This window comes from Notamacropus eugenii, chromosome 1 (assembly GCF_028372415.1).
Source record: "Notamacropus eugenii isolate mMacEug1 chromosome 1, mMacEug1.pri_v2, whole genome shotgun sequence".
Taxonomy (NCBI): domain Eukaryota; kingdom Metazoa; phylum Chordata; class Mammalia; order Diprotodontia; family Macropodidae; genus Notamacropus; species Notamacropus eugenii.
Genome location: NC_092872.1, coordinates 401,617,959 through 401,645,365, shown reverse-complemented (window position 1 = coordinate 401,645,365; position 27,407 = coordinate 401,617,959). Strand labels below are relative to the sequence as shown.

Genomic DNA, 27,407 nt, shown 5'->3' with positions numbered 1-27,407 from the left:
GGGAAGGAATAGTGCTAAGTCAAAGGATATGGTCAGTTCTGACATTTGCAGGGGGTGCCAGTGTGTGCCCAACTTTCCACAGCCTATTCAATATTTACTGTTACAATCTCTTGTCATTTGAAGAAAAACCTTGAAATTGTTTGATTTGCTTTCTACTCATTATTACTATTGGAGTCTTCTTCAACACAATTATTAATAGTTTGCAGTTTTTCTTTTGAGAATAGTTTGTTTATATCCTTTGACTTATTATTACTTCAGGAAATGTTTCTTAGTCTTGTATATTTGTGTAAGTTCCCTATATACTTTTAAATTCCAACTCTTATCAGAGACACCTAATGCAAAAAACACAAACAACGTTTTCCTAATTGAAAACTTCCCTTTTGAATCTAGTTGTTTTTGTTTTTTAATATTGCATATTTCTTGTTGGAGAACATGTGGGAAAGTTGGAACACTAATTCATTGTTAGTGGAGCTGTGAGCAGATCCAACCATTCTGGAAAGCAATTTGCAACTATTCTCAAAGGGCTACAAAAATGTGCATAACCTTTGACCCAGAAATACCACTTCTAGGGCTTTATCTTAAAGAGATCATAGAAATGGGAAAAGGCCCCATGTATACAAAAATATTTATAGCAGCTCTTTTTGTGGTAACCAAGAACTGGAAATGGACGGGATGCCCTCATTTGGGGAATGGCTGAACAAGTTGTGTTATTTGATTGCAATAGAATATTATTGTATTATAAGAAATGATGAACAGGTTGGAAAAACTTGGAAAGATTTATATGAACTGATACTGAGTGAAGTGAACAGAATCAGGAGAACATCGTACATGATTAACAGCCACAGTCTGCAATGATTGATTCTGATAGTCTTAGCCCTTCTCAGCAATGCAAGGACCTAAAACAATCCAAAGAACTCATGATGGAAATTGCCATTCACATCCAGAGAAAGAACAGTGGAGTCTAAATGCAGAGCAAAGAAGACTTCTTCTTTTTCTTTTCTTTTTGTTTTGTCTTGTCTTGTCTTTCTCATGGTTTCTCCTATTCCTTATAATTCTTCCATACAACATAACTAACTAATATAAAAATATGTTTAATAAGAATGTATATGTAAAGCCTACATCAGAATGCATGCTGACTTGAGAAGGGGGAAAAATTAAAACTTATGGAAGCAAATGAAAACTAAAAATAAATAAATAAATTTTTAAAAATACGGTATATTTCTAAAGTTTCAAGGAAGTTTATATCTATCATTTCATTCAGTCTTGTAACAACCCTGTGAGATAAGCAGGGCATGTACTATCATTCTTGTTTTATAAGGAGGAAATTGAGGCAGTGAATAGTTAAAAAAGGAGAAAACAGACTTTATGAATCTTGTTGTTGTACATCAAACTGCAGTCAGTTTAATGAACCAAGTAGATGTGAGTAGAGGGAATACATGTGAAAGTACTTTGAAAACTTCAAAGCATCCTATAATTAGTAAGGTTATTGCTACTATGAGTTTTGGCATCATTGGCATAATTTTTATCTTTTAGGATGCCATGTGGAGGGGCAGAGCCAAGATGATAGAGTAGAAAGATGCACATACTCTAACTCTTCCCCCACAGCTGGTAAAATACCTGTAAAAATGACTCTAAACAAAGTCTAGAGCAGCAGAAGCCACAAAATGTCAGAGTGAAAGAGATTTCCAGCCCAAGGTAGCCTGGAAAGCTGACAGGAAAGGTCTATCGCACAGGGTAAGGAGTACAGTACAGTCCATGGAGCCTAGCCCAGCCTTTGTCACTCCTCACTAGCAGGAACAGGACTGGAACAGCTCTTGAGGGTGGAATCCCCAGCAGCAGTGGCTATTCTCAGATCTCTCAACCCACAAGCACCAGAGAAAGCTTCAGACAACAGTGAGAAAGCTTTCATCTGGGAAAGTGAACGTGATCTGGCCCCACCAGCAGCAGCCACTGAAGCAGCAATGTCCATTGCTGGAGTCCTCCACCTAAAGCCCCTGGGGGAATTGAGTCGCTGATCTGAATCTCAGCCCTGATCCAGACCCAGGAGTGAGGAGGAGGAGCACAGAGAGGGAATTCTACTACTTGCAGATTCTGAGCAGAAAAGTTTTTGGTTGCTCCCTTGATTGATTGTGCCACCTTGGAGGAACTGAAAACTTTCAGGACTCCAGAGTACACCCCCTTCTTCACAAAGGATTCAAGAGTCAAGTAACTGGCTGGGAAATTTCCCAAAAAAGGGAAAAAAAATAAGACTATAGAAGGTTACTTTCTTGGTGAATAGGCATTTTCTTCCATCTTTTCAGATGAGGAAAAACAATGCACATTGTCAGAGAAAGTCAAGGCTTCTGCATCCAGTACCTCCAAAAGAAATATGCAGTGGTCTCAGGTCATGGACGAACTTGAAAAGGGAGTCAACAGCTTGCTAAAGGAGATTCAAAAAAATGCTGAAGAAAATAACACCTTTAAAAATAGGTTACCTCAATTGGCACAAGAGGTCCAAAAAGCCAATGAGAAGAAGAATGCTTTAAAAAGTAGAGTTAGCCAAATGGAAAAGGAGATTCAAAAACTCACTGAAGAAAATAGTTTTTTAAAAATTAGAATACAGCAGATGGAAGCTAATGACTTTCTGAGAAACCAAAAAATTACAAAACAAAATCAAAAGAATGAAAAAATGGAAGATAATGTGAAATATCTCATTGGAAAAACAACTGACCTACAAAATGGATTCAGAAGAGAAAATTTAAAAATTAAAAAAGCCATGATCACAAAAAGAGCCTAGACATCATCTTTCAGGAAATTATCAAGGAAAACTGCCCTGATATATTAGAACTAGAAGGCAAAATAAATATTGAAAGAATCCACCAATCACCTCCTGAAAGAGATCTGAAAAGAGAAACTCTTAGGAACATTGTGGTAAAATTCCAGAGTTCCCAGGTCAGGGAGAAAATATTATAAGCAGCTAGAAAGAAGCAATTCGAGTATTGTGGAAATACAATCAGGATAACACAGGATCTTGCAGCTTTTACATTAAGGGATTGAAGGGCTTGGAATATGATATTCTAGAAGTCAAAGGAACTAGAATTAAAACTAAGAATCACCTACCCAGCAAAACTGAGTATAATACTTCAGGGGGAAAATGTCATTCTATAAAATAAAGGATTTTCAAGCATTCTTGATGAAAAGACCAGAACTGAATAGAAAATTTAACTTTTGAACTCAAGAAATAAGAGAAGTATGAAAAGGTAAACAGGAAAAAAAAATCATAAGGATCTTTCTAAAGTTGAACTGTTTATATTCCTACATGGAAAGGTAATATTTGTAACTCTTCAGACTTTTCTCAATATTTGGGTATTTGGAGTGATCACACACAAACACATACACACACACACACACACACACACAAAGAAAACACAGAGTGAATTTAATAAGTAGGGATGATATCTAAAAAAATAAAATGAAGGGGTGAGAGAGGAATATAGTGGGAGGAGAAGGGGAAAAATGGAATGGGGCAAATTATCTCTCATAAAAGAGGCAAGAAAAAGCTTTTTCAATGGAGGAGAAAAGGCAGGAAGTGAGAGGGAAAAAGTGAAGTTTACTCTCTTTACATTTGACTTAAAGAGAGAATAACACTCACTCAATTTGGTATGAAAATGTATCTTACACTACAGGAAAATAGAGGAGAAGGGGCCAAGTGGGGTGGGGGGGATGATAGAAGGGAGGGTAAATGGGAGGAGGGAGTAATTAGAAGTAAAACCTTTTGGGGATGGACAAGGTCAAAAGAGAGAATAGAATAAATGGGGCACAGGATAAGATGGAGGGAATTATAGTTAGTCTTATACAACATGACTATTATGGAAGTCTTTTGCAAAACTACACATATATAGCCTTTATTGAGTTGCTTGCCTTCTCAGTGGGGATGGGTAGGTAGGGAGGAAGGGAGATAGGTTAGAACTCAAAGTTTAAGGAATGAATGTTGAGAATTGTTTTTGTATACAACTGGGAAATAAGAAATACAGGTAATGGGGTATAGAAATCAATCTTACCCTACAAGAAAAGAGAGAAGATGAGGATAAGGGAAGGGAAGCATGTGATAGAAGGGAGGGCAATTTGAGGGAAGGGGTAATCAGAATACAAGATGTTACGGGGTGGGGGAGGGGAGAGATGGGGAGAAAATTTGGAACTCAAAATTTTGTGGAAATGAATGTTAAAAACTAAAAATAAATAAATAAACAGTAAAAAAAAAAGAAAAAAGGATGACATATGGGCCATTTCTCATTTAAGAAATTGTCTATAGGCAAGCATGATTTGGTTGTTTCACTGGGAGTTTGGTGTCCTCTCTTATAATAGCAATAGGCATACATATATAATGCTTTAAGGTTTGTGAAGAGATTTACATACATTATCTGATTTGATTTTCATGGTATTTTGCAAATGAGGAAACTGAAACTCAGAGATAATGACTTGTCCAGGGCAACTAAGTAGTTAGTAGGTGATTAAGTTAAGATTTGAATCTGGGTTAAAAAAAGATGAATCCAAGACTTCCTGAATCCAAGTCCAGAGCTCTTTCCATTATACCAGAGGTGGGCTACCTGTGCCCTTGCGTATTCCATTACAGTCATATACCCTGTGCTATACCATACAACAGTTTACTGGTGTTCTTTAGTTGTTTTTAAGTCATTCTTTTCCTTTATTTTTCCCAGGAAGAGGCAAACCACAAGAACCTTGTCTGCATCTGGTGTAGGGATTTGCAGGAGGCCATTTCAAATATTTGTCAAATTCTCCTTGATTTCTTCCCCACTGGAAATGCCTGTCACAAAGCCAGAACAAAAAGTGCTTTCTTCTTGTCTTTTTCTCTGGTGCTCTTTGAACACATTCATTGGAAAATGACAGGCTGCTGCTCTATTGTTTTCTCAGCTCTGAAGTGGTACACCATATAATTCTCTCTCTTGTGTGGCCTGGTCTCTGGGACCTGTTTGACAAGGTCTGGACTTCTGCAAGTGCCTGTTAATACAGGTATATGTCATATCTTCAGAACTGGCCTTTGATTGCACACACTGGGCTGCAGGCAATTCATCTGTGTTCTGCTGTAAAAATGTGCCCCCAACAAAAAGCACTTTTGTATAAACTGGACACATGAGTAAGGATAAACTTATCTGACAGAAAACATGAGGTCTAGTTTGACAAAATACACCAGTCCCGGTTCTGAATTGCCAGACCACTGAAAAGTCTTCGAGAATCTAAACAACTATTCCTGGTTTATGGAGAACTGAAAAGAAAGTGTTCTGTTTTTCCTTTAACCAGATTCATGCCAAAAGAAAAGTGAGAGAACATGTCTTATTTTATTCACAATTGATCTTTCTTGTTTGATGACACCAAATGGGAACTATAGAAACCAGTTTCACTCAAGGAAAGTTTTTTCAGGTACTACATATGCTTTTCAATATTGGACTCTGGGAATGCATCTCCTGGATGCTAGACATCTGGATGAAAAGTAGAAACATCCATTTTTTTAGCCAGGTAGTAATTATTTGGGGATATGGAAACATATGATGATAGCCCAGAATCTTTACTTTTTAACTAATTCTCTGTTGTTGGGAAACCATAGCTTGCAATGAAGTAAATTTGCATTTTAAAAGCCCTGCTCTTTGAATTTCTGGGACATGATTGTAAAAGTATCATAAGTTGTGTGCTAATTTAATGATGACTTTATAATGCCCCACTAGAACTCAAGCCAAGCATCACTGAATAGGACCAAAGAAATCAGAAAGTCAGAACATCACCACCATTAATGTAACTGTCCTCCTCTACCACTCCCTTCTCATATTGGCAAGCTCTTGCAACCCCCATTTTGAGAAAGGATCCAGACAAACCATCCTCCATTTTCTAAATTTCACCATCATGCCTCTGTGTAGGTACCTTCTACCCACCCACCACCACCACTGCCAGCTTTTCAGCTCCATTTTATGTGTTGTATCCTCATTAGAATGTAAGCTCCTATAGGGCAAGGACTGTCTTCATTTTCCTTTCGGCATAGTGCTTGATACCTAGTAATCACTTAATAAACACTTGTTGATACTGATTGTGATGATAGAGAGGGCAATAAGGTCCTCCTAACCAATTTCTTAAGGAGTCTTAATAAGGAAATAGGATATGTATGAGTATTTTAGTCTAAAGACAAGGGAAGATTATGTTGGAAAATCCACCAATCAGTTGTGAACCAGTCCAACTATTCTGGAGAATAATCTGGAACTCTGCCCAAAGGCCTATAAAAGAGTATACCCTTTGATATAATACTAAAGATCTCGATCCCAAAGGGATCAGGAAAAGGGAAAAGGTGGGAGAAGTCAAGATGGTGGAGTAGAAGCAGGGACCTGCTTGAGCTCTTACCCCAAACCTCTCAAAATACCTATTAAAAATGACTCTAAACAAATTCTAGAGGAGCAGAAGCCACAAAATGACAGTGAAACAGATTTCCAGCCCAAGACAATCTGGTAGGCCAATAGGAAAGGTCTTCATTGAGTTTGGAGTAGAGCACAGACCAGTGTGGGCCAAGATGGCACAGACTGGAATGGAGCAGGTCTCAGTGCAATGAATCCCTAGCATCTGCAGTGTTTTCCAGACTTCTCAAACCACCAATGCTAGCTTCAAAGGTCAGTGGAAAAGCTCTCTTATCCAAGCGAGATAGGAATTTGGTCCAGCCCCAATCCCAACCCCAGGGTGGTGGCAGTCTTTGCTGCAGCAGCTGTTTCTGGAACCCTTGACCTACAGATGGTGGGGGAATCGAGTGACTGATGTGGGTCACAGCCCTGGGTGGTGGTCCTTAGTCAAGAAGAAGTACTGGCATGGTGGAGCTGAAGGTAGCTGTGGAGAGGGACTCCTACTTGCAGTGCCAGGGCAGAAAAAAGTTCTTGTGTTTGCTCACAGACCAGAGCATAGGCCAAGAGAGAAGTAAGCACCTCTTCTTTGATCATGTTACTTTGGAGGAACTGAGAATTTACAGATTCCTATAGATACTTCTGAAAACAGCTGCACAAAACCCCTGAAACTTGGGGTAGTATACCCTCCACTTGACAAGGAGCTCAAAATTCAACTAATTGACAGACAAAATAACCAAATGCGGGGGGGGGGGGGGGGGAAGACTATAGAAAGCTATTTTCTTGGTAGAAAGGTATTTTCTTACATCCATGGGGATGATGAAGATCAAAGCATAAAATTGGAAGAAGACAGCAAGGTCAAGGCTCCTACATCCAAAACCTCCAGGAAAAATATGAAATGGTCTCAGGCCATGGAAGAGCTCAAAAGGGATTTTGAAAATCAAGCAAGAGAAGTAGAGGAAAAATTGGGAAGAGAAATGAGAGTAATGCAAGCAAATCATGACAAATGAGTCAACAGCTTGTTAAAGGAGACCTCAAAATTGCTGAAGAAAATAACACCTTTAAAAACAGACTAACAGAAAAGGCAAAAGAGATTCAAAAAGCAAATGAAGAGATGAATGCCTTAAAAAGCAGAATTGGTTAAATGGAAAAAAGAGGTCCCAAAGCTCACTGAATAAAATAATTCTTTAAAATTTAGAATGGAGCAAATAGAAGCTAATGACTTTATTAGAAATCAAGAAATTATAAAACAAAGCCAAAAGAATGAAAAAATAGAAGACAATGTGTAATATCTCATTGGAAAAACAACTGACCTAGAAAATGGATCCAGAAGAGATAATTTTAAAATTATTGGTCTACCTGAAAACCATGACTAAAAAAAAGAGCTCAGACATCATCTTTCAAGAAATTATCAAAGAAAACTTCCCTGATAATCTAGAACCAGAGAGTAAATTGGAAATGGAAAGAATCCACCAATCACCTCCTGAAAGAGATTCAAAAAGGAAAACTCCTAAGAATATTGTAGCCAAATCCTACAGTTCCCAGGTCAAGGAGAAAATATTACAAGCAGCCAGAAACAATTCAAATATTGTAGAAACACAATCAGGACAACACAGAATTTAACAGCTTCTACAACTAAGGGATTGGAGGGCTTGGAGTGTGATATTCCAGAGGTAAAAAGAGCTAGGATTAAAACCAGCAAAACTGAGTATAATTACTTCAGGAAAAATGGAATTTCAGTGAAATAAAGCATTTCCAGGCATTCTTGTTGAAGAGACCAGAGCTGAATAGAAAATTTGACTTTCAAATACAAGAATAAAGAGAAGCATGAAGAAATAAGCAGGAAAGAGAATCCATAAGGGACTCATTAATGTTGAACTGTTTACATTCTTACAGGGAAAGATAATATTTGTAACTCAGGAGACCTTTGTCATCTCCTCTCTCTCTCTCTCTCTCTCTCTCTCTCTCTCTCTCTCTCTCTCTCTCTCTCTCTCTCTCTCTCTATATATATATATATATATATATATATATATATATATATATATATATATATATATATATATATATATATATATATTCTCTCTAACTACCCTAATACTGATATCTATATCTATATATCTGTCTATGTCTATGTCTATCTATCTATCTATCCTATATATATATATATATGGATGTGTGTATGTGTATGTACGTATATGTACATTATATATGTATATGTGTATCTCTCTCCATGTGTATGTATGTATGTACAGCAAAATGAATTGAGCAGAACCAGGAGAACATTGTGATAGCAATGTTGTAATGATGATAAATTATAAAACACTTAGTACTCAGATCCATTCAATGATTCAAGACATTTTCAAACGATCCATGAAGAAAAATGCTATCTCCCTTCAGAGAAAAAAACTGATGAATATTGACCGCAGATTGAAGTATACTTTTTTTTACTTTATGTTTCTTGCTTTTTCTTGTTGTTGTTGTTTTTTTTTTTTGCAACAGAGCTAATATGGAAAAATGTTTTGCAAGAATGATATCATATTGCTTTCCTTTTCAGTGGGTGGAAAAGGGGCAGATTAGAAGGAGAAAACTTGGAACTCAAAATTAATAATAAATGCTAAATATAAAAAGTAGTTGGGGAATATTGAACAAAATAAATAAAAATAGAATTCAACATAGAAAAGAAAGAAAGAAAGAAGGAAAGAAAGAAGGAAAGAAAGAAAAAGGAAGGAAGGAAGGAAGAAAGGAAGGAAGGAAGGAAGGAAGGAAGGAAGGAAGGAAGGAAGGAAGGAAGGAAAGAAGGAAGGAAGGAGGGAGGGAAGGAAGGAAGGAAGGAAGAAGGAAAAGAAGGAAGAAAGGAAGGAAGGAAGGAAGGAAGGAAGGAAGGAAGGAAGGAAGGAAGTAGGAAAAGATGAAAGAAAGAAAGTAAAAAAAGGAGAACAGAAGAAGGAAAGAAAGGAAAGAAAGAATCCAATAATCATAGCAAATTTGGTTTGTGTTCCTATTGTGAATCTAACCATTTTGTTGAGAAGCCATGTGGCATCATAGATAATGAAATGGCTTCAGAATCAAGCCCAGTCTCTGCCACATATTGGTTGCATGAGCCCGGTCAAGTCCCATAACATCTCAGTGCCCTAGAAAAATTTCTATGATTATAAATTGCAACGATTTGTCAACTTGAATTATTAGAGGGAGTTTCTTCCCTGATAATTCCCTATACCAATGAAATCACAGATCTGATGCAAAAAAAAAAAAAAAATCCCAAAACATTAGTTACTTTGAAATAAAGCCTCCTGGGCACCTAGGTGATACAATGGATTGGACCTAGAATCAGGAAGACCTGGGCTTATACCCGGCTTCAGACACTTACGAGCTATGCGTTTCTGGACAAGTTGCTTAATTCTGTTTGCCTCAGTTTCCACTGGAAAATGAGCTGGAAAAGGAAACGGCAAACTGCTTCCATATTTCTGCCCAAAATACCTCAAATGGGGTGATGAGGAGTTGGACACAACTGAAAAATGACTGAAAAACAAGAAGTTAGTCTACGTCTCCTCTCTTACAACTAGAGCAGTCAACAATCTCCCACACAACCCACTTAAAAAAAACCAAAAACTACTTTCTTCATTCCATGACATTTAATCAGGCCATATTTTGAAGTACTCTTTACCTTTGTTTGTCCAACAGGTTCTGGGTGGGTGACAGGGTTGGAGAAGAGTAAATAGAGAGAGGATCTATGGGCTTAAACTTCAGGACTTTAGTTTAAAATGGGAGTTTCTGACTCTCTTGTGTGTTCTTGGTTCTCCTTAGGGAGCTGGGACATCAGACATGGGTGACCACGATGTCTGTTCTTGCACTGACTGGGGAAGGACTTTACTCTTGGCTCTTCTACATGATTCTCTGTCAACTGCTCACCAGAGAGGGCAAACTGCCATTGATTAACCTTACTTGTTCATGGCCCAGATGTCTAGAACATATCAGTATTTGTTGATTGAGATCAAGTTTCATGTTAGTCCTGTCTGGTTCTTCAAGACTTCATTTGGAGTTTTCTTGATAAAAATATCTAAGTAGCTTGTCATTTCCTTTTCCAACTCATTTTACAGATGAGGAAACTGAGGCAAACAGAGTTAAGTGACTTGCTCAGGGTCACACAGCTAATAAGCATCTGAGGCTGGATTTGAATTCAGGTTTTCCTGACTCAAGACCCAGCACTCTATGCACTGAGCCACCTAGCTGCCTCCAAGTTGGGGATGTCTTATCATAAGCTCTTTAGAAAAATGGCAGTTTGACTCCTTTATAGCATGGGATCAAATGAGATAATATTTGAAAAGCATTTAGCGTAGTGCATAGAAGTTGCTATATACATGCTTATTCCCTTCTCTTCTTTCCCTTTTCATTCCCTTTGGGACTTCTGGAAAAGGGAAAGTGGGTAAATTCTATCAGGGAATCAATGTTATGATACTGCATTCACCTTGAACCAGGAAATGCTCTCACCTTGTCTCCATTTTTCAGAAACCCTAACTTCTTCCAAAGTCCAGTTCAAGTAACATCTCCAACATGAATCCTTTCTCAATCTCTCCCTCCCCACTGCCACTGTATTGTTAATTCTCTCTTCATCTCTTTTAACTAGAGGATCATAGAGCTAGAGATGGAAGAAATCTCAGAGGTCAACTAATACACCTCTTGGGATACATCTGGTACAGTATCTTATGAAGGGGAAACTGAGGCCCAAGGAATTTAAGTGATGTGACCAAACTCTCAGAGTTAGTAACCATCAAAGGCTGGATATGAATGCAGGTCCTTTGACATCTCTTCACTGTATCACCGTAAGTAGTTTGAATTTTCAGGTGCCCTTCAATGGAGGGTAAGCTTCCTAAGGGTAGAGACTATTTCATTTTTGTCCTTTTAGCCACAGTGTATGGAATGCAATAAATATATTTTGAACTAAATTGAATTACACAATGGACATTTCTGACTCACTTTCCTACATGGTCAAAAATGTCTGATTGAGTTTCAAAGTTTTTGTCATGATGTGAAAGATTTCTTCAAGAGTTACAACTAATTTCCAAATTATTCTGTTTATAATGAGTAGATAGAAGAGCTAGATGGTACAGTGGATAGAGTATTGGGCCTGGAGACAGGAAGACTCATCTCCTCAAGTTAAAATCCACCTGCAGACTCTTGCTAATTGTGTGTGACCCCAGGCAAATCATTTAACCCTGTTTACTTCAGTTTCTCATCTATAAAATGAATTGGAAAAGGAAATGGAGGTTTATTTGCCAAGAAAGCAACAAATGGGGTCATAGAGAGTCACACATGACTGAATAACAACAAACAAACAAACAAAAAATGAGTAGATGTCTTAAAAGGTAGACCAGTGGAATAATATATGTGTTGCTGATATGAATTAGTCATGGCCTCACTTTAAAGTTTATGAGGTCAGTTCATTCTCTATTACCTGCTGCAAAAATACTGTAAGTTTTCTGTCAATTTTAACCTCAAGGACATCAGCAAATAAAATTTAGACTGCATCTGCATGACTCCAAATCATTAAAATACACACACACACACACACACACACACACACAGAGTGTTTGTTGGCTAGCATCCTGTACACCAAATATATTGTTGACTGATGGAACCAACTCATGGTATCATGGCAACTAACCTCTCTGAAAACATTACCCAATCTTTTTTCATTGAAGCCCATAGTGAGGCAAACTCAAACTGCACCTTTTATCAAAGATTAAGTACTCTGATCATTCTAATATGGCTTAATTCTGTGGATTCAACTACTCATTTGTTCATTTGGCTGAGTAGGTTCCATCTCCCACTCGCTCATGTTGTGAAGTTGTATCTCACAGTGGACATTAAGAGTCTGTAAAATGGATACATTTTCCATAAATAAATCATCATCTTTTGACTTTATCTGTCCTGACTTTCCTGCCTCCTTGCCACCTACCACTCCCTCCCTAGGACTGTGAATCCAACACTGAAGTTTAATCATTTTCTATCCTCCCCCGCCTCTGTTCTTTTCATTCTCTGTCTTTTTATAAACCTTTCATAACGGGCAGCTAGGTGGTGCAGTGAATAGAGCACCAGTCAGGAGGACCTGAGTTCAAATCTCACCTCAGACACTTGACACTCACTAGCTGGGTGACCTTGGGCAAGTCACTTAACCCCAATTGCCTCATGCTGGGTCATCTCCAGTCATCCTGATGAATATCTGGTCACTGGATTCAGATGGTTCTGGAGGAGAAGTGACGCCGGTGACCTGCACAGCCCTCCCTCACTCAAAGTCAAGTGCAAGTCATGTCATTATTTCTCTGATGGCATGGTCTTCTTCAGCAATGAGGGAGGAACACACACACACACACACACACACACACACACACACACACACACACCTTTCATACCATAAATTATTTAGCCATCATTCAGACAGTTTGTTTCCCAGCATTCAAATAAATCAGTGACAATCCTCCTTTCTTTCCTTTAATTTGGAATTGCTGTAATTCATTTGGTTTGTTTAGAGACAATATAGATGGTACCAAACAAGTGACAGAGAAGTAGGCCTCTACTGACCTTTTCCATCACTCCCCAGGTTTGTTTGCAAGGACACAAACATACAAGTGGGCACATATAATATGAGTTCCGACATCATATAAAGGGATATTTAGCCAAGAAACATGGCATGTTAGTTGTTGAAACCTCCTTTGCATTCCCTGAAACAAATGACATTATTGCAAGTATTTTCCTTTCTAAGCAGTAAATAAAAGTCTTTTATGTTGACAATGATAATATTATATTTTTAAATCTATTTGCATTTTGGTATTCTGTGGATTTTAATGTTTCCTATAAATCTTGCAGCTGAGACACATTAAGCTTCACTCAGTGAGAAACAGCCTATTTTATCACAGGCTTGGACAGCTACTGCAATCTCGTGCTACATCTTACCTGCGGGATTTTTAACCAAACATCACTGGTAAACAAATTCTCAATGAGAAATGACTTCTTTTTCTGCTTTTGTATGTATTCATTTTGGTGTGTGTACAGGAAAGGACCTAAGAAGATGTTCGCTTTGCTGCATGATCAGAGTGGATTTCCAGGAGGGGTGCTAATCCCTGTGCAGGCTTTCAGATGTGTCTCTGTTGTCACCAAGGAAGTTCTCAGGTACTTTATCCATACCTGGATTCTTGCTCTGGCAACACTGACTAGGGCCTTTGTGACCACCACAAAATTGAAATGAGAGAACATCCTCTTGATGTCGGATGGATAAGCAATGCTGATAGCCATTGTCTCTTGGCTCTTTCAGGTGTTTTCCAGATCCCTAGTGATTCTTTCTTGGCAGCCAGGCTGAGACGTAAGGGTAGGGCAGGGAAGAGAGCCTGAAAGGGAACACTGTTCATCAGATATACTTGTCATGGATTATAGGAGAATAGATTTAGAGCTACAAGGGAAATTATCTCTACTTCAAGCCCTTCATCTTACAAATGAGGAAACTGAGGCCCAGAGAGGGCAAACGGTCCATGGTCACACAAATAGAGTGGGAGGCAATGTTTGATCCCAGGTTCTCTACAGCTTGATTCAGTGGTCTTTCTGAAAGACCATATTGCCTCAGTTCAGTGAATAATTGGGCCATAGCTTTAGAGCTAGAAGGGATTTCAGCTTTATTCCTTCATTTTGTAGATGAGGGAACTGAGGATATTTGCTGTTGTTCTTCAATCGTTTTTCAGTTGTGTCTGACTCTTCCCGAGCCCATTTGTAGTTTTCTTGGCAAAGATACTGCAGTGGTTTGCCATTTCCTTCTCCTGTTCATTTTACAGATGAAGAAATTGAGGCAAACAGGGTTAAGTGACTTGCCCAGGGTCATACAGCTAGTAAGTGTCTGCTGCCAGATTTGAACTCAGGAAGATGAGTTTTCTTGACTCCAGACCCAGCCCTTAATCCTTTGTTACCACCTAGTTGCCTGAGGGAGATCAAATAACCTGACTAAAGGCACACTGGTTATTCAGACATGGTGTGAAATAGCCAGTGATGGTCTGAAATGGACTTTCAGGTAGTCGATTATAATAGTAGTGTTTCTACCAGGACAGGATTGAGATTCTGTTGTATGACATGAATTATTTTTTCATTCCCTCATTGTGTTTTCCTGATATAAGACAGCACCATCCTTTTCCTGATGTGCCCATTTATGTCACAACAGTGGGTAGGAGTCAGAAGGGTAAGTGGTCTTTCAGGACCCTGAAGATCTTCATATTAATAAACTGAACAGGAATATCTAGACTACTGCAGAGCCTGACTTAGGTAATGTCTTGCCTCAGTTTCAAACTTTTAATGGAAAAGTTCTACTTCATAGACAGATGAAATTCGGAAAATGCTTATTTAACTTTTTTTCAAGCTATTTATCTTTGTCCTGCTCTAAGGAAATTTCACTCAAGCTGGAGTGGTAGATAGGAAAAGACTAATAAATGCTTTCACATTTTTATTGGACTTGTGACTTATTTGAATACTGATTTTTTCAAACTGAGCTTTTGAGTATAACATTTGTGGATGAAATTGTCCCTTTTATTTTCAAGATAATTGAATCCCACTTTTCATTCTCCATTTTCCTCTATAAAAATCAAAATATTGTTTAGATCTTCTCAGCAGGTGGTTAAACAAAATAGAAACTGCAGTCCCATAAAATGCAGGCTACATAGTGCTGTGGAAAGAGGATTGAATTTGAAGGCAGATGACCTGGGTTCAGATCCCACCTGTTAGTTTTTATGCATGTGACCTTGGACAAGTCCCTTCCCTTCTTTGCCTCCATTTTCTTGTTTCAGAAAATGAGTGGATTGAATGAGATGATAAGGTGCAGTAGATAAAATGCTGCATATGGAGTCATGAAGGCCTGGGTTCAAATCCCACCTCAGACACTAGCTGTGGGACTCTGAGCTTTAGTTTTCTCATCTTATTAAATGAAGAGGTGGCACTAGATGCCTTCTAATGCCCCTTCTAGCTCTAAATTATGATCTAAAAGATCCCTTCCAGTACTATAATCTACATGAGATTAGCATTCCTATGACTTTCAGCATAACAACTCGGGTGTTATTGGAGCCCACTGTTAAATTTTCATTGTGAGCATTTATACCTCAGAAATCATCAAGCTACAAATCAGGACTTGATTTATTGTGTTGCTGATTGTGTAGACTTCAGAAAAGTGATGAAGAAAATATTGATAATATAGATTAAATATGAAAGCATGTCCTGCATTTTCAGAAAGCCAGCTGTTAATCATTTAGCAGCATACTGCTAAGACAGCTATCAGTGTTATAAGATTGTGATGACCTACTCCCCCTATCCTATTATCTATATAATCAGAAATGATATATCATCTATATTATAATTATAAATTAGAATAACTTATAAATTATCTATATAATCAGAAATACTGAAAATAGTGAAAATAGAAAATATTCTAGTTTGCTTCAATGTTTTATAATATCCAAGGAATGCCTACAAAATACCCTGGGGTCATGGAGAGTCAGGACAAACAAGAGGAATTTTCCATTTGCCAAGTAGCAAGGCTATACTATTCCTTGCCCTGCCTTGCAGCTGCTAACCTGGTTTGCTGTGTTCCAGGCCATAACAAAGAAAGCTGACTTCAATGCTTGAATCACAAGATAATGCTGATGTCTCAAAAAGCAGCAATGTTGCTGTCTGGAAAAACTCACATGTCTTTTGGGGAGAACTGTTAAGTCAAAACAGTGGTTTGGGGTTGCATGTAACAGGAAGGGTACAAATAGAGTTTTATGAGCTGGAAATTTTCTCGAGATGGAGTCTCAGCCCTACTCTGATACCTAATCCAATGGGTGTTGGCTAGAGAAAGATTAGATGCTTTGGCCACTGGGTGCTCAACCACAATGATTACTCTTTTGCATTCCTGAGCTAATAGGGTGAAGGTCATTTGTATTGACTCCCTGGTTAGGCCAGTTAGCTTTGAGCAAATGAGCATGACATATCATAGGATCGTTGATTTTGAACTTAACTTCGGGTAGAGGTCATTTGGTCTAATCCCCTGATTTTTCAAATGAAACAAATGAGGGTCAAAAACTTGTCTTCCTCCCTTCCTTCCTCCCTTCCTCCCTTCCTCCCTTCCTCCCTCCCTTCCTTCCTTCCTTCCTCCCTTCCTTTCTTCCTCCCTTCCTTCCTTCCTCCCTTCCTTCCTCTCTTCTTTCCTTTCCTTCTTCCTATTCTCCCTCCCTCTCTTCCTTCCTTCCTTCCTCTCTTCTTTCCTTTCCTTCTTCCTATCCTCCCTCCCTCTCTTCCTTCCTTTCTTCCTTCTCTCTTTTTTCAAACATTACAATTCAACATAAAGATAGACTGAAGCAGTAATAAATCTCTGTACACTTCTATTCAGAGTGATAAATACACATAATATAGTATCTTCATAAGTAAGTCTATTGTATTTATATTGGGTAGAGTATGCTACAAATAGTGCTGAACTTTGAGTCAGGAGCCCTGAATTTAAATTCTGATTCTAATGTTTATTACTTTTGTGATCTTACGCAAGTCTCTTACCTTCTTGGGGCCTCAGTTTTCTCATCAGTAAAATAAATTGTTGGAACTAGATGATCCAGCTGAAATAATGATAGTTTGCCCTCCCAGAGCACTCTATGCTTCCTAAGCATTTTCATACGCTTGCTCTTGTGAGATTTTCACAGCTACCCTATGAGGTTGGTAGAATGAGTATTGTTCTCCCCATTTTGTGGATGAAGAAAGGAAGGTGAGATCTGAGAGACATTAAATGACCTTCTCAAGGTCACTTAGTTAAAATGAGGAAACTTCCATTTGATCAGATTTGGGGAGGACAAACATAGGAATGTGTGTGTTTTCACATTTGTATAGTCTTTCTGTCATGCTATAAATCTTTGGCAATGAGTGACATGCACTGAATTAGGCTTAATTAAAATTCACTCCTAATTAGGGCCATTACTTAAAATCAACTCAGTGTAATGAGGCTGTGTAATCATAATTAAGTCCCAGGAATGGAACTGGAAAGCAAAGAGCACACAAGTAAAACACTAACCTAATACTAGATTGAAACAACAAATGAGTCAAGACTGTAACCTATTCTGAATCACCAGAGAGCCTGTGAATGAAGCCTCCACACCTCAAAGTTACAATCAGGAAGGATCAAAATAACTTGGAAAAAAAAATTTGTTATTATTATTGTTTTAATAAGTTGAATGATTCTACAGGAGATAATATGAATATTCGCAAGGCTCAAGAGGCTGTAAAGATGAGGGAAAGAATGCTAGCTAGGTCAGGAAGGCCTAGTGTTCAAGTTTTGTCGCACATCCATGCTGGCTATGTGACCCCAGACAAAGCACGTAAACTCTCAGTGCCCCACACAAAAAGACAAAGGAAACAAAAACAAGAACAAAAATGCAAACACGTTGCTATAAGATAAATGCTCCAGTGAGGTACAAAGTGCTCTGTAGGGTCTGATTTTATTCAATATTATTTGTCTCCATTGAATTTGGTGACAATCATGATCACTTAGAGGGAGGCAGCCTATCACAGTGGACTTTGAAGTATTGCCTTTAAAGTTGAACAATCTGGGTTCAAAGCCTGACTCTGTGTGACCTTGAATAAGTAACTTAACCTCTTTGAGACACAATTTCCTCATGTGATGGGGTTGAAATGTACCAATTTTGAGGTGCCTATACACCTATGATTTACCTGTGATCTCCTGAGAAAAGTAGAAAGACTAGCCTTGTACTCATAAGACTCAGGTTCTATTTCCAATTCTACTACCAGCTAATGGTGTGACTTTGGACAAGACTCTCCAACACCCACCCTGTGCTTCGATTTCTTATTTTTGTAAAATGAAGAGATTGAATAATGTGAACATCAAAATCCTTTCCAATTATTTAATGGGCTGTAAATGTTCCCACCAAACATCTGGCAGATACATGCGACTATCATCAAAATGAGAAAACCTCAGATCTAATTCTCTTTAGCTAATCTTTTTTGGGGAGGATGTGGTAGAAGAGGAGGTAGATCTGTGATTTTTTAATAGTCTAGGATATGTACCTGAATGTGGTACTCTCCTGCTCACAAATCTTCAGCAATTCCATATTGCCTCTAGGATAAATAATAAACTCTTCAGTTGAACCTTTAACACCCTCTACATTCTGTATCCTGTCTACTTTTCCAGACTTATTTCATGTACTTCACATTTCAAATTGGCTTAATAGCCATTCCTTAGACTCAAAATTCCATCTTTTGTGTTGGTACTTTTGTACTGGCTACCCCTCATTCCTGGAATGAGAATTCTCCTTCTCTATGCCACTCAGCATCCTTAGCTTTCTTCAAGACTCAGCTCAGACACTATCTTGTAGGTGAAGCCCTCTCCAGTGCTCACGGTTGTTAATATTCTCTCTTTCCTCAAATTACATTGTATTTGTTTATCTGCATCCATGTAGACCATATTTAATTTTCAAGTCTGTGTCCCCATTGCCTAGCATGCACTAGGCATATGATAGATACCTAATAAGATGTGTGATGGTAATTGACTTGGATGTAAGGCTGATAATCACTATCCCTACATGCTTTAGTTGACAGACACTAGCATGAGTTTTGCTGTGGCCAAATAAAGTCATCCTCTGATGTCTCTCTAGCTCTGGTGAAGAGTCTTTTCTCCACATTCAGTTATGCCAGTCCTCTCTAGTATTTGAATCTCTTAAAGCTAACAGGACCTGCAAGGTTAATACTTGGCCAGTATAAGCCAGTATACAGCCTTTGAGAACTGAGGTTCATCTCCATGACACAGTGAGAGACTCGTCATATACCTTTAGTGGAGCAAAAATAGCTCAGGTTCAGAGTTTACAAAAGTTTATAACGTCTTTATTACTATGTAATATTACTGCATAACATTAAAGTTTGTAAAATGCTTTGCATTCACTATCTCGTTTGATCCTGCCTATATCTCTGTGAGGTAGAGAGTAAAAGTATTATTTTCTCTATTTTGTAGGTGAAGAAAAGAAGGTTTGGGCAGTAAAATAGGCTGGTATGAGAACTGGTTCTGGCAGGGTTCAAATCTAGTCTCTGGCATTTACTACCTGTGTATCTTTGAGCATATCTCTAAGATGCTTGTGCCTCAGTTTTGAAGAGGTAGTCTAGATAGGTCCAGATCAGCTCTAAATCTATGATCCTTAAGTTGTGATTTGTGTATAGATGGTTGGTGTCAGAGATAGTCCTTGGACTCAGTTACTCTGATCTGGAGTCCAGTTATTTCCCATTATGACATGTTACCTAATATGAATGTGTACAGTCATGTTTTTATTATACCATGTTTCCTAGGGTATCCAAGCATGTTCTCTGGGGAACACAATGATGGTCTTTGTATGAGAAGTCTCTTTCTCATCTCTGAAGGCCCTCTATAGTTCTCAGTCTATAATACTATGTTCACATGAGTAAAGATAATTTGGGGAACACCAACTATATTATCCAGTCTGATCAAATATTTCTCCTTTCCTCATTCAGTCTTTCTCCCCAGGAAGTGTTTTGAATGGGGTCTGAATTTTAATTAATTAATTCAACAGAGGGGCTACAGTATATTATAGGGTAGAAGTGTCAGAATCGTAGCCTGAGGAACCTTTCTGAGTGCAAAACCAGAGTAAAATGTAATTGGGAATTTTTAATGAAACAAGACTACAATACACCATTGATAATGTTAGTTTCTGGTTTTCCAAGTCACTAGGAGGCCAGCAGGGATCCATTTTTATGTGAGCTTGACACCATTGGGTAAAAGATAGACAATCAGGAAGTTCTGCTTCTGACCCTCCATGTGAATCTGAGTTCTTAACTGTATCTGATGGATAGAGTTCCCACACCAGAAACCCCCTACATAGATGAAACTGGGGAGTGACAAAGTTTAGCTAAACACAGCATCTTATCTTTCTAGAACTTACAAAGTAGTAAGAGAATAGGTCACAAATACATTTAACTAAAATAATTGATGCCACTTTAGAGATCTGCCAAATAAGGTCTCAGGGCTCTTGTGGAAAGAATACTGTCAACTTTGAAGTCAGAGGACCTGAGTTATAATCCTGGCTTTGTCATTTATTGTGTGAGTGACCTTCGGAAAGTCATAACTTTTCTGGGTCTCAGTTTCCTCATTTGTAAGATGAAGAAGCTGGATTAGGTAATCTCTGAAATCTTTGCTGTCCTTTGTCTCTCGTATTTAGGCTAAGTGCACACTACAAAGAGATTTCCTTGGTGATTTCGGCTAACTGGGTCCCCATGAACAATGCCATTTCCATCATTCTAGGTTTAGTGGGGCACGTTTAGGAATTTCACCTTTTGATTCCTGTGCTGGTTAGTCTGACATTATAAACAGGCAATTTCCCCTCATTGGTCACCCAGCTGAAGTTTCAACGATGCTCTGTCATTTCTTATTCCCCAGAAGGCCAGCCTAAGTCAGATTAAAGCTCTTTCAACCCTTGTGTAAAGTCATGGAATTTAGAATTGGAGGGAACAGAGATTGATTACTCTGACTTCCCAGCCCATGCAGAAATTCCCTTTATAACATCATTCTCAGGTAATCATTTGACTTTTGCTTGAATATTACCAGTAATATAGGGAATTCTAGCTACCAAGGCAGCCTATACTATTAGATTATTTTGGGTATTTGACAACACCTCTTTTTGTTGAGTAACTTTTGTTAATTACTCACCGTGAGAGGTTTGTGTCTATCTTAGGAGCCCTTGTGGGAATTCTCTTGGGCACCTGTTGGTTGAAAGTCTGAAAGCACTAGAGGCAAAACATGGTGAATTCATAAGCTAACTTCATGAGGAGTATCAGGGCAGGATATCTACCTCTAAGGTCTCTTTCCCTCAGGGAGACACCTGGGAGCAAGGGGTTGATTGAGTGGGTATGTGGGAACTTCCACAGAGACATGTAGGCTGGGAACACTACCATGTTGATCTAGAGAAGAGAAGAATACAGAGCTATATTGTCCCAAGAAGTAGAACTTACAGTGTAGCGTAGGTTACATACATTCTCATCATTTCCATCAAGTCTGACTCCTAAAAGAGTATTCAAACTGTCCAAGATTTACCTGTCTACTCTGGTTGTAAAAGAGGAAACATAAGCTAACTTCTTCTTCTTCTTCCTCATCTTCTGACATTTTTCAGTTTTATTCAACTTTTCATGACCCCATTTGGGGTTTTCTTGGCAAAGACAGTAGAGAGGTTTGCCATTTTCTTCTCCAGTTCATTTTACATATGAGGAAACTGAGGCAAATAAAGTTAAATGACTTGCCCAAGGTCATGCAGTTAGTAATTGTCTGAGGCCAGATTTAAACTCAGGAAGACGAGTCTTTCTGACTCCAGGTCAGGCACTTTATCCATTGTCCTGCCTAGCTGCCCACATAAACTAACTAGGGTGCCCACTATCCTGAATTCCATGTGACTATACCCCCAAATCCTTTTCTTTAACCTCAGTGTCTGCCTTGTCCTCAAATACCCCTAAAGTCTCTTTCAAAAGAAGCTGATGGTTCTTCTGGGGATTCAACTGCCCAATGGACATTTTTTCCAGTGGATATTCATACACAATGAACCACCTTCTCTGTTCCCCCCCCCACCCCAACCTCCCAACAACCTCTCTGTCCTTCAGCAAAAGAGAACATTCGACTCTATTTACACTAAATACAGAAAACTTAGCTTGATGGATTTTGTATTTTGGGAACACTACACCACCATCCAGTCCCAGCAGGAAACCTCCCCTCTGAAGGTCACAAGGGTTGACTTCTTATAGGTTTTGATCTTTTGGCAAAGTTTAGCAAACATATTATCTTGAACAAAATATGTGATGTAATGTTTATGAAAGATCATGATGTCTCCTTTTGCAGGTCTGTGAGGGATGTGAATGTTACCAAAACACAGCGCTGGGACTGAACTCCCCCACCCTTGACGTGTCCTCTATCTTTTTTAGTTCTTCCTGGTATGGATTCAGAAAGTCATACTCTGAAGAGGGTATGAACAGATAATTCTAAAAGTCACTAAACTCAGGAGGACAATAAAGTCAATATCTCATATTGGACTGGGGCTTTTCACTTTTCAAAGTATTGTCATGCTTGTTATCTCATTTGAACCTCATAATATCCTGATGAGATAGTGACGACAAGGCGTTAACATCTCTGTCTTACATATTAATAAACATGGGGGGATAATTTGGTTCAAGGTGAGAAGACGCAGAGAACACCTCCAGCAGGGAAGCATTAGGGAAAGCTAATTAGGAACAATGTAGAATATAAGGAGGAGAAACTTGAAGGATGGGTAAGATGTTGATAACTAGAAATAAAAAGAGAGAAAGAACATTCCAAGTAGAGAGAAGGGCATATGAAAAGGAGGAGGTAAGGAAACTTAGAGAATGTTGAGAGAATGGAGAAAAACTTAGTTTGTCTGAATATAAGATGAGTCTAAGGGAAGAGTGGGAGATAAGAATGGAAAGGTATAAAGATCTATAAATGCCAGAATAAATAGTTTAAACTTTATTCAATATTCTATAGGGTTGCTGGGTATTCACCCAAATTGCAGAACAATAGATTTGGAAAGCACTTCAGAGACCATTTAGTGCAACTCATGCTTGAAACAAGAGGGCCCTCTACCCCTTTCATCAAAAGACTCCCAGTGACGGTAGCCTTCAACTTGGAGCAACCCATCTGAGTTGGACAGGTTTCATTGTTAAAATATTTGCCCTCAGATGGAACCTAAATCTTCCCTTGTGCAACTTTTACCTTTTAGTAGGAATTCTGCCCTCTGAGACCAAGAAGAATCAGTCCAATGCCACTTCTACCCGGGGATTCTTCAAATATTTGAAGATCACTATCATGGTTCCCTTTATCCTTCTCTTTTCCAGTTTTTTCTAAATGTTTTTTCTAAACATTTCTAGTCAGTACAACCAATAGTATAAACTAGTCCCGTATGTACAATATACGCAGTACCAGATCTAGGCGCCTCATAGATGCAAGGGTTTGCAACTTAATCAAGTAACCTGTACTGTGAGACTCTTGTCTATGGCCTCTCATAAGTTCATCATGAAATTTTAAGCAACGTGCTTCCTCATGTTCTCTTGACATCATGGATGTCAATGGATCCTGATTGTCCCTGGATCCATTAGTTACCAACGGTCCCATCATAATCCCTCATTCTCACTGGGCTGGACTGTATTTTTTCCAAGTCATACATTTCTCTGGTGACATTCTTTATAATAATAACAACAGTATATCACTTTAAAATTTGCAAAGCATTTCATGTGTGTTATCTCATTTGATCCTCCCAACAATTCCAGAAGATAGGTATTCTTATTATTATAATAATACCTTATAGGGATTATCATATCTTGTCTTTTACAGATGAGGAAACTGAAGCTCAGAGAAGATACGTGACCTGCCATTGGTCACCCAGCTAATATGCCTCAGAAGTGAAATTTGAACCCAGGTTTTCTCGATGCTGAGTATACTACTCTCTCCCTTGTTATCACAATCCTTCTTACCACCCTGGCTGTATTCCTCTGGATCTTCCTCAATGTCTTTCCTAAAATAGCACTCAGAACCAAACAGCATCCTTTAGTTGTCTTCTAATACTACTGCTTCTCTTGTTTGGAACCTGTTGCCTTTCTTTGTGAAGTATTAAGATCTTAGTAGATCTTACATGTCACACTGTAGACTTGCATCAGATTTAACATGCATTAAACCCTAGATCTTTCTCTCATTAATCATTCTCTATGCCTCCATCATCTCATTCAGAACTGTTCTTTAAGATCGTTTAGGAAAGGTTATAAGAAACAGATTAAAGAGAGATGGGTTAACAGTTGGGAACATTTTACTGGAAGAGAAGGAAAAGTCTAAAGAAGACAGGTCTGGGTTAACCTGTAGCAGTAGTAACAGAAACCAGTCAATACAGATGCCTTAGATTCGCAGGAAGTCACTCAAGCCATCCTGAGGACAAACTTCCTACTTCACAGTTTTGCTGAAGGGCAGCCTGGTCTGAGGCCAAAATGAGCCTGTCTTTTAGGCTCCCCTACAGAGCTCGGTTCAGTTCAGGCTTTACAGATGTATCCCTGGATTCCATTCCTGTGCAGAGGAGCCATAGTGCCCAGGCTCTGCATCTCTCTCCTAAAGCAGTTGTCTCCTGCATGCTGATGCCAAGGAGACAGGGAGCATGGTGTTCTTTTATTCATAATGCCTTGCAGGAGACATACTTTGCCAAAATCTGTGCCCATACCCTCTGAGCAGAGCCCAGAACAACTCCTGAGTTAGCTGACAGAAAATTTCCCAATGAAGTGAGTCCCAGAGATTAAGAAGAAGGGATGCTTTTGTTTTCTTATTTTTTTTAATTTTTTCTGATTTTTTTCTCTTGAGCAAAGCCTCAGGAACAACCCTTGATTCTCAACACAATGGGTAGTTACCAGAAAAATTTGCTTTTAAAAAATTCATAGATGCATTTTGCCTTTACATGACAATCATCTCCAAATATGCTCCTCCTGCCTCTCTCCTTAGTAAGCCTTCTTTTAAAACAAAGTTGCTTTTTTGTTTGTTTGTTTGTCCGTTTTGAAGCTCAAGCTACTAACACGTCTACTAGCTCTTGAGTCAGACCTAGATTCATTGCCTACCTCCGACATTTACTGATTGTGTGACCTTGGACAAACTACTTCAATTTCCTTTACCTCAGTTTCCTCATCTGTAAAATGGAGGAATTGGGCCAGATGGAGAATGAATTCCCTTCCAGGTCTGCACCCATGATCCTAGTATTGGAGAAATCATATCTGACAATGTTGGCAGCATTCCACACCCACAATTTCCTGCCTCTTTGATGAAATGAGTGGGAAACATTTTCTTTTCTGTAGATCAAGGTTGGTCATTATTAGTATACAATGTGTTCTATTTCATTTTTGTTCTTCAAATTCTCTTGTTTATTGTTATAATCATCATGCATGTTGTTCCTAATCCTTACTTGACAACAAATCACATCAAACGAATCTTCCCATGTTTCTCAGAATTCCCTATATTCGTTGTATCTCCATTGGACAATAATATTCTGTTGTATTTGTTGTTCACTTGTTTCAGTCATATCTGACTCTTTGTGACCCCATTTGGAATTTTCTTGGCAGAGATATTGGAGTGATTTGCATTTCTTTCTCCAGTTCATTTTACAGATGAGGAAACCGAGGCAAACAGGGGTGATTTGTGAAGGGTCACAAAAGTAGTAAGTGTCTGAAGTTTTCCTGACTGCAGGGCCAGGATCCTTTCCACTGCTCAAAAATCTCAGACCACAATTTACTTAATTATTTCCTCAACTGGTTTCCAATTCTTTGCTCAGCTAATTACTAGAGCAACTAGAAAAACTCCAAGTCCTAAGGCTTCTGCTGAGACCTAAGCCTCTGGGTTTCTAAAAGACATCGTGTCAGTTTTATGCCAAGTGATAGAATTAGTCAGTCAGCCAGTCAGTAAACAAACATTTATTAAGACCCTATTACTTGCCAGGCACATAAACTAAAGACTCAGAATTGGCTGACAGGTTTCCACTATGAGATTCTAAAAGCAGAACCAATGGGGATTCTGGCGATGAGAGTTTTTGTTTTTATTTTTAGCTAACCCTAACCCAACCCTAACCCTAATATTTTTAGTTAAAATGAGAGAAGAACTATTTCCAAAAAATTGATGCATTTTAAAAAATATTAGTTATTTCTAAAAAAAAAATCCCATCTCTTTCCTACATAGAAATCTTCCCCTGTAACACAGAAAGAGTGGCGATAGCTTGGTTTAGAGATGGCCAGAAAGTGCCATGGAGGCCTGGTTCCGGGAAAGAAAAGATTGAAGTTCATCCATTAGAGCCTGGTACCCCGTGGGTAGAGACCTAGATGCCAGTGAGAAAGGGAGTGTACTACTCCGTATGCTTCTACCACAGCTGGGTTGGTCACTTCACAAACAACAAGCACCCACTTTGTTTCCAGTGCTTCACTGCTATAAATACAGGCACACAGCCTCTATTAACAACTTCTCCTTTTTGTTCATTGAAAAACTCATTTTACTTCTTTCCAGGATAGGCCATAGACTGTTTGGAGCCCTTTGCTTTTCTTCTATACAAAGTTTTTATTTCTTAAAAGGCAAAGGCAAGAATTATTTCATGAACACAAATCTGCTCTAAATACTGTTTTTTATTAGACTAACTAACACTGAGCAACACTCTTGTCCAGTGTTCTTCCCACTGGGATTATCGATGTCGATCTCGAGGTTGAAGGGACATTATAGGTCACCTACTCCAACCTCCTCATTTTATAGATGAAGGAATTAAAGCCCAGAATGGGGAAATGATTTGCCCAAGTTCATAACAGAAGTAACCGAGTTGGGGTTTAGACTCAGAGCCTCTGACTCCAAATCCAGCTTTCCTTCCTCAGGTAGTATCTACATTTAAAATGGAATAGACATCCACCTTGTAAAATGGCAGTTCTCAGGATCTGTAGACCTGAGACCCCTCCTACCTAAGCACCTTCTCACTTAATTAAGGTCCCCTTCCCTCTGGTCATCGTGCTTTCCTCTCTCCATTTGTGCTAAAGTTCACTGTAGGGGTCATTCTGAAGAAAAGAACCTCTTAAAAACCAGTTCAGAAATCAATAAACAAACATTTGTTGACTGTCTACCCTGAAGGTAGTGGTGTCAGACACTAAGAGAAGCAGGAGGTCACTAAACCATATATAAAGATCCCTCTGGGCTACATATTGACTTAGAAAACTATGTGCTTGTATATTTTGTTATAAAAAAATTGATACAACAACATATTAAAATTAGAGAAGAATTACATTTCAATCTCTTTCAGGCTGAACTTGGGAGTGTTGTGGGCCATATCACCCACTTAATGCCCCTGCAATATGGGCTTAGGGGATTTGAAGAAACATAAGCTATGGTCTCCTATCCCTGGTTATTGAACAGAATATAGAAGTAGATAACTAATAAGAAACTGGGAGGGGGAGGAAGAAAGACAGAGAGAA

General features: G+C 38.6%; 1 long non-coding RNA gene across 1 annotated transcript in view; it reads left to right on the top strand.

Annotated features, from left to right (window-relative positions):
• The first annotated feature begins 13,262 nt into the window (after positions 1-13,262).
• LOC140518626 (uncharacterized) overlaps positions 13,263-27,407 on the top strand; it is a 31,102-nt gene continuing 16,957 nt past the window's right edge. The window contains exons 1-3 of the long non-coding RNA XR_011971970.1: positions 13,263-13,350; positions 13,422-13,538; positions 23,773-25,271. This is a non-coding gene — a long non-coding RNA (uncharacterized lncRNA). The remainder of the gene's footprint in view (positions 13,351-13,421; positions 13,539-23,772; positions 25,272-27,407) is intronic.